This window comes from Mus caroli, chromosome 17 (assembly GCF_900094665.2).
Source record: "Mus caroli chromosome 17, CAROLI_EIJ_v1.1, whole genome shotgun sequence".
Classification (NCBI taxonomy): Eukaryota; Metazoa; Chordata; class Mammalia; order Rodentia; family Muridae; genus Mus; species Mus caroli.
Window position 1 is genome coordinate 55,702,208 of NC_034586.1, and position 8,364 is coordinate 55,710,571.

Here is an 8,364-nt window from a genome sequence, read left to right on the forward strand (position 1 = left end):
AATTCTAGTAGAAGAGGAATTAGTTGGGGCTAGATAACAATAAATTTGGAAAATAAACTTACTTGTGCCATATAAGTATATTTATCATCTTAATTACTATATGCCGCTTTACCCTAGGCATGGTAACTTCTTTGTTTCTCAACTTAAGGAACTGTTGTTTAAAGAAGTTAAATTCTTTTAGATTATAGCAGCCTTGAATAATAAAAAGCATTAGGTCAGAGATTTCCCCAAATTTCTTAAGTTTTGATACACATAGGTTGATGCCTCTCATTACTATGCCCAGTGCTTGGAAATAATATAATCGGATATCTAAAAGTCAGCTAACTTTCTCTAAGCCTCAGTAACTGGTTTTGAAACTGCCATTTAATTACATTTTCCCCTGCCTTTTCCTCTCACCAACCCTCTTCACATGTTCTTCCTTTCTCTCCTTTCTGTTGATAGAGGGAAGAAAGGTGATGGTTTGAGAAGATCCTTCTGTGAAACAATGCTGTTCTCCCAGGTTTTCTATCTTTAGTTCCTGAACCTTGCCATACCAGGCTGGAGAAACTTTCAGAAAATATTACTTAAAAATAGACAGATTGCATTTAGCCTTATGTGAATGTTCTTTATGTCATGTCATATCTTTACAGACGTATTTCCTCTGAGATAAACTAGGTCTGCTGAGTAAACATCACTGGTAGGGTCTCATCTGAGCAATAGAATATGATTATATTCATCTCATGAAGTCTTAATTGGTCTTATAAAAGTATGACTCATTATGTAGTCAGTTACAGATTAATGATTAATAATGGGATATTACATTTATATTTATCAAATTTTAGCATGCTAGTAATATAGTGGCTATTTTCAAAATTTAAGATTTGATAAATTATTCAATGTATCAAATCATTTACATAGCTCAAAAATATAAAAACTTTATATTTTAGACTATAGCAGTTTTCCTTAAAGCACTATTTCCCAGCCATCTGAGTCTCCTTCATAGAGAAAATCAAAGCTGACCCTTTATTAAAATATTCAAATAGCTATTGTGCACATATATAAGTTTCTAGATGCATATTTATAATTTTAAATAAATAGTATAATACTATAGTAACACCTATAGAAATCTTTCTCAGATTAGTACAAAAATCTTGCTTATCCAGCCTGGAGATACAATTAAGTGGCAGACTTCTTACACACCATGAATGATTCCATTGGCTATAATCTCTGGTACCACAAAAAAGGGACAACTTTGCTTACGTCTGTACTATAGCATGACATGCAGATGTACTATAGCTTCGTAAACTATTTCCCTATTAATAAATAGTTAGGTTGTTCCAAAATTCAAGCTAATGTAAATAATGCTACATTGAGATTTTATCCTTCATCTGTTTATGGGCATCTTGGCTTGCTCTTAAGCTTATATTACTTGTATATATCAAAACTGAAGTCAGTGGCTGCCTAACATTCATTATGTTATGCACTTTGTCCACACCGGTGTAGTTATTTGTTGCATCGTTCTATAATTTTGATTCATACAGGTTTTCTTCTGTTAAATCACATTTCCCCATTCCTAGTTAAAGTAACATTTGAATCAGTATTCATGGCATGTGGCTATAATTCTAGCACTAAGAAGGTAGAGGCAGGAGAATTGTCATGAGCTTGTGGTCAAATTGGGCTGCAGAGATAGAGAGGTTGGGGACAAGCAGTGTTACAGAATGAAGACAAACTAATCAACAACAACTAACTAACCAACATCAAAAACAACTAACCAACCAGAACAACCAACTAGCCAACAACTAACCAACCAACAAAACAAAATAAACACACTTTACAGTTTCTTACTGTAGACAATAAGATGTGCTACTTTTGAGTTATATTCAGACAGTAAAATGACAAAAAAGCTAATTTACTTATTAAAAAGAAAAAGTATTGTATGTATTCATTATTGTTGTTGTTACTATTTACAGGCCTCATGTAACCTGAGTTGGAACTTGTCATATGGCTGAGATGACCTTAACTCTCTCATGCTTCATCAAATACAGAGTTTACAGTCATGCACCACCACATCCTACTGTTCATTGTAGTTCTAAATCTATAGTTATGAATCTGGACAAGCCAAGGTTTTTGTTTCTGCTGTTTTCAAGGCTAGGTATTGACGAGGGAAAGAGAAATAGTCATGTATTTTGGCCTGACCTCACCATAAAACTGGCACCAATTCCCAATCTCTCTATAATGACATCTTCCCCTCCTCATCTGCTGTGGTGAGTGCCTTTGTCTTATCAATTTTATTTGAGTGCAAATCACACATCGAATAGCTCTAATAAGATGCTCGGAAACAGTTTAGTGTCCTTGTAGGCAACGTTAAGCATTCCTTAGAGAAGATTTGCAAAGTCAATTAAAAGCCAGGAAAGAAACTTTGACCAGAATTCAGGGTGAAATTGCTTAGCAAAAGGTGTCCAAGTGTGCACTTGGTAGAGGGTGGGTCCACAGTGACTTTAGAAATGCTCATGTTTCTGTTCATTTAAAATTTATCAACAATCCAATAAGGAAAAGCTTCAGAATAAAATCATGAATACCATCCAACACTGTGCTTTTGCATGAATTTCCAGGCTGGCTCAGCTGAACAATGGAGTTTTGGTAGTGTGTTCACTTGCCAAATGAGTTCAGCATTATCCTCTCATAACTCTCCCCCGTCAGACCTCAGTGGGAGTGTTCTGCAGCTGGATGGCTTTTTCTCTTACAGGAATTGGGTATCGCCTCTGAAGACAATTTTGCATTTTAGTTTTCTATTTTTTTCTCTTTTTAAAAGAACTGTTTGCAGGCCCATAGGGGAAACAACAATAGAACCAACCAGTCTCCCCAGAGCTCCCAGGGACTAAACCACCAACCAAAGAGTACACATGGAGGGACCATGGCTCCAGCCACATATATAGCAGAGGATGGCCTTGTTGGACATCAATGTGAGGAGAGGCCCTTGGTCCTGAAAAGGCTTGATAGATGCCCCTGTGTAAGAGAATGCCAGGGCCGCGAAGTGGGAGTGGGTGGGTTGATGAGCAGGGGGAGGGAAGAAGGAATAGGGGGGGTTTCGGAGGGGAAACCAGGAAAGGGAATAATATTTGAAATGTAAATAAGGAAACTATCTAATAAAAAGTAATTTTAAAAGAGCTGTTTATTGTTTGTGAATTTTACATCATGTATCCCAATTCCATGCATCTCCACTTTCCCTTACATACATCCTCCACCCTTTCAACCTCTCCCCTGCCACAACAGAGAAGAAAAATAAAAAGAAAACTTTGTCATGGAAGCTGTAATGTGTCACACTGTATACCATAGTATCTGCTTTTGTCCACTAGGCTTTGCTTGCAGATGTTGCTTCCAATGACTTGTTGGTCTGGTTCAAGGCCTCTGGCTTCTGCTGCTTTATCAATACTGGAACCTCACTGGGACTCCTCTCAGATACCCTGTCATCATCCTGTGTCATGGAGATCCTGTAATTTTGGATCTGTTGGACCAGCCCCTTCATTTATTTCAGCAATTTATCGATGGGGATGGTGGTAGATGATAGAGCGGGCCAATTCAAAGGCCTGGATCTAGGCCTGAGAGGTAGCTGAGCCTGGTCAGCCCGCTGGCTGCTCTGCTCTCATGCCCTCGTGCGGATGGCTGACCTGCAAAGCCTGCATCCAGGACCAGCTCTACTGTGCTGCCCCTGTGAGGTGCAGAAGTGCTCCAGAGTGGTGCTACCAAGTGCTGCTGCTGCTCATCGGGGCAGGGCCAGGTATCCTGTTGCCTCCACCCCGGGCCAAGTCTCTGTCTGCTGCAGATAGGGAAGGGTGTAAGGGGAGGAGGATACCTCTTCCTTATTCAAGTCTCTCACACTTGTATCTCAAGGGATTACCTGCAACTTTCACAACTGGGGAGGGGAATGTCAGGATGAGAAGGGGATGGGAGAGTGGAAGGACACTGTCCTAAATACTGCTTCTGCTAGGGGCAGGGTCATCTCTCTTGATCTCATACCTCCAGGGCCAGCCTAGGTGAGGAGTGGGGTCAGTCCTGTCCAACCCTCAGATATCAACATATCCCCATGCAACAATCCTGACCAGGGACATTCACCTGCTTTTGATGGTTCTAGTCCACTGCTGCTGTTGCAGGGCCATGGAGTCAGACATGGCCCCCAGTTACAACACTGGCTCCTCCTATCAAGCTGTTCCTTACTACCGCGGAGTCTCCAGTTCTGCCTCTCTTCATTGTGCTCACCTACATCCTTCTGTTGCTCTTTCTCTCTCATATCTCTACTACTGACTTGCTCCTCTTGTGTCACCTACGGTCTCTGAATGTCTGGGGTTGTCTCAGAAGTTGTCCCAGGATGGCTATTCCCTGCCTGTGAATTATAGCCCTGGGCAGGAATCATCTCAGGCGTGGTCTGCTTCCACGACCTGTGCGGGCACACGACTGATACTCATCTCAGGCTGGTGCTTTGCTCAGACCACCTGAGCGGCCCTTTGTGAGGATTGTCTGGCTAGAGCTCACTCCTGCTCTGGGCTGCCGTCCCAGAGGTGTTCTGCTTGTTTCTGGCTTGCTCCCTGTCCCGGGAGCCTATCCTGGGCTGCCTAGCATTAGACTGCTGGTCATCTCAGGCTCACTTTCTTCAGGGAATGCTAGCCTACTAATCAGATATTCATAGGTCAGAGCATAGACATAGCCGCTGTCCTCTCTGCCACCTACTGATGCCCATGTGACACAGCAGTCACACCTGAAATGCCCCTAGGGGCAGGCACATTTTAGTTTTCTTAATTTTCTCTTTCTTTCTCCTTTCCACCCATTCCATCATGCTTAATAGATGTTCTCCAGCTTCTTGGATGTTCCTTATTCAATGAAAGATGCTTTTATATATGAAAAGCACAGACAGACTTTGAATTTAGGAATTGCCTTAAATTCAAGATAACCCCATATTGGTACATAGCTACATTGATGTAGCTAAATTCACTGTAAAAAAAAAAAAAAAAAAAGTAATCCATGCTGCCCATGGAAGCTTCTTTTATGGGCTGCAAACCCATAACTGAGAATAAGAAACATTGATGTTTTCTGTGACAAACTATCCCTAATCCAAACAAAGCAACAACAACAACAACAACAACCCATTCCAGACAGGAAATTATTGAAGAAGGTCTTACAAACTACAATGAAGATAGTAAAGTGCAGCTCTTCACAGTGGCTTCTGGTAGAGTTTGGCTGTGGCAAGCAGAATTGGATATCAGGAAGGACTCAGCTTCTTTAAGGGGCTGGCCTCTGAGAGTTGCACCCTGATCCAAAGAGTATATAGGCCACACAAACTGGACTTTGTGGGATTTTTGCTTTTGTATTTTGGGGGGATGGCACAATGTTAGGAGGGTGGACCTCAGAAGAGTGGGAAGCTAGTGTGATTGGGGTGCATTTTATAAAATTCTGATATAATTAATAACAATATTATGTTGGGAAAACATATTAAAAATAAGCTCACCTTTGTAGCTTTAAGAAAAATGTGTTTTATTCTTTCAAATTCTTATATGAATAAATAGAAAGATTTCAAGAATATAGATAAATGTCACCACCAATCAAGAAAAATCTAGTCAAGACTTGTTAAACATTACATTTAATGATAACAAAATACACATTGTTTTCCAGCATTCCTAAGAAATGTATAAAAACAATCTTTCTGGGCAGAAAACAAATATCATTAAATTTAAAAGTCTTAAAACCATCTATAACTATACGTCAAGTACTAAGGAATTAAATTATAAAATGAAATGAATATTTGTAGTCTTTTATGTTATGATTTTCTCCCATGTTAGGATCACATGGATATGTGTTAATATCAATATAATATCGAGGATCCTGAGTTTTATAGGAATGTTTCCATACAATTGTATAAAGTATAACAACTTCAGCTGCAGCTCAAGCTAGGTCATTTCAAACACTGATACTCTGAGCAGTGAATTTCTAAATAACTTATGAGTCTAAGTGGGAATCTCAAAAGAAACTTGAAAAGTTACATTGAGCAAAAAATTAAAATAGAGCACATCAAATTTGCATGTAGTAGCTGAAGGATGTTCAAGTGAAAAATTTATATAATAATAAATGCTTATGTTGCATAAGAAACAGTAAGCCTCAAGCCAATAATCTAGGGTCTAGTATCACAAATCTGGCATAAAGAGGCTAAATTAAATCCAAAGCAAAAACACTTTTGTGGATATAGACAAAATGCTAGTACACAGAATTCGGAAATCCATAAAGGAGCATGATTTGGAGGGATTTATTCCAAAGATGTCTGTAAAAAGTCAATTAATATAACTCACTGTATATCCAATGAAAACAGAATTAGCATGATCTTAATTAAAAGAAAATTGACAACATTACAGTCTTATAAGAGGTCTCAGCAATCCAGACCAAACCAGACCACATTAACTCTTAGGTCTAAAATCATATTCATGGAACAAGCCTGAGACCACACTTCTTAGGCTACAAAGAAGACTAGAGTGTTGGAATCTGTTCTCTTAGCACACATTGTATTTTAATTCATACAATGCAGTAGGTAAAATTTAAAAAAAAAGGTGTCCAGGGCAGAAATATGAAAATCCACTTGTACTATTGGTAGCTAACACAGGTAATATGGAAGCACCAAGAATTCAGTCAAAAGGCCTCTGAAAGCTAATAATAACTTCACCCCAAACTCAATATATAATAACAAAATCTTTAACGTTATGTATATGTTCTAGCAATGAATTTGTGAACACTAAAAACAAGCAACAAAAAACTTCTGTGTATACTATCTACAATTCATAAACATATACTGGTAAAATTTTACTTAGAAGGAAATCTGACAAAATATCACATAGAAATTGTAAGAGTACACAAAGGCCATTGCTCTGGGCCTTCTTAGAAAGGGGAACAAAATACTCATGGAAGCAAATATGGAGACAAAGTGTAGAGCAGAGACTGAAGGAAAGGATATCCATAGACTGTCCCACCTGGGGATTCATCCCATATACAGTCACCAAACCCAACACTATTTTGGATGCCAAGAAATGCTTGCTGACAGGAGCGTGATACAGCAGTCTCCTGAGAGGCCCTGCCAGAGCCTTACAAATACAGAGCTGGATACTTGTAGCCAATCATTGGACTGAGCACTGGGTCCCAATGGAGGAGAGAAAGGACTGAAGGAGCTGAAGGGGTTTGCAACCCCATAGGAAGAACAATATCAACAAACTAACCCCCCACCACCCACCCAGAGCTCCCAGGGACAAAGCCACTAACCTAGGAGTACCCATGGCTTTAGCTGCATATATAGCAGAGGATGACCTTGTCAGGCATCAATAGGAGGAGAGGCCCTTGGTCCTATGAAGGCTCCGTAGAATCGAGGGAATCGATTCCAGGGACTCGAGGGCAGGGAGGCAGAAGTGAGTTGGTGGAGGAGCACCCTCATGGAAGCAGAGGTGGGGGGAAGGGATAGGGGTTTCCCATAGGGAGGGAAACTGGGAAAAGGGATAACATTTATAAGGTAAATATAAATAATAAATATAATAAATAATACAATATAATAATATAATAATAAAAATAATATAAAATAATGAAAAATATATAAATATTAAAAATAAATAGATAAATTTACAGTTTAAAAAGGAAATTGTAGGGGAGCTATACAAAACACGGATGAAAGAGACTGTAAACATATATAAGATGTATTAGGTGCATGGGTGAAATATTGGACATAGTAGAATAATCAGTTTTCCCAAAATCCATAAAGTTTTAATACAATTTCTAAATGTCACCCAGCTTTTAGATATATAAAGAAAATTGTGTTGAAATGTATATAAAAAAGCAAAGCTATTGAAATACTAAGTTTCAACGATTGTTTTACTTAATGTGTGCCTCTGTGTGGATGTATACACTTGATCAGTGTGGGTGCCCACGGAGGCTAGTTGTGTCAGATTCCCTTGGAGGTGAAAATATAGATGGTGGTAAGAGGTCCAAAATGGGTGTTTTGTGTCTATCTTAGGTACTTTACAAGAGATGTGTGTGCTGAGCTGTCTAGACATGAATAGTTAAATTAGTATTAGCAGGAGAAGCAGGAGGAGGAATAGAAGGAGTAGGAGCAAGAGGAGGAGGAGGAGGAGGTGGTGGTGGAGGAGGTAGAAAAGTTCCAGATAAAGATAGAAAAAAAAGATGAAGTTAAAGATAAAGAAGATAACAGTTGGTTTGTTAGAGTTTTAGAATTTTTATGTAGTTTCCTCATAATCAAGATAAAATATATTGGTAAAATAATAGATACAGTGAAATAAAACAATTGATGTAGCAACACTGACTTTTGACTATTAAATCCAAGAATGTAGCCTTCTGAACAAATGT

The 8,364-nt window shown here is 38.9% G+C and overlaps 1 pseudogene; it reads right to left on the reverse strand.

The window, feature by feature from the left end:
- Positions 1–4,633: 4,633 nt before the first annotated feature.
- LOC115029789 lies at positions 4,634–4,754 on the reverse strand (annotated as a pseudogene).
- Positions 4,755–8,364: the final 3,610 nt, after the last annotated feature.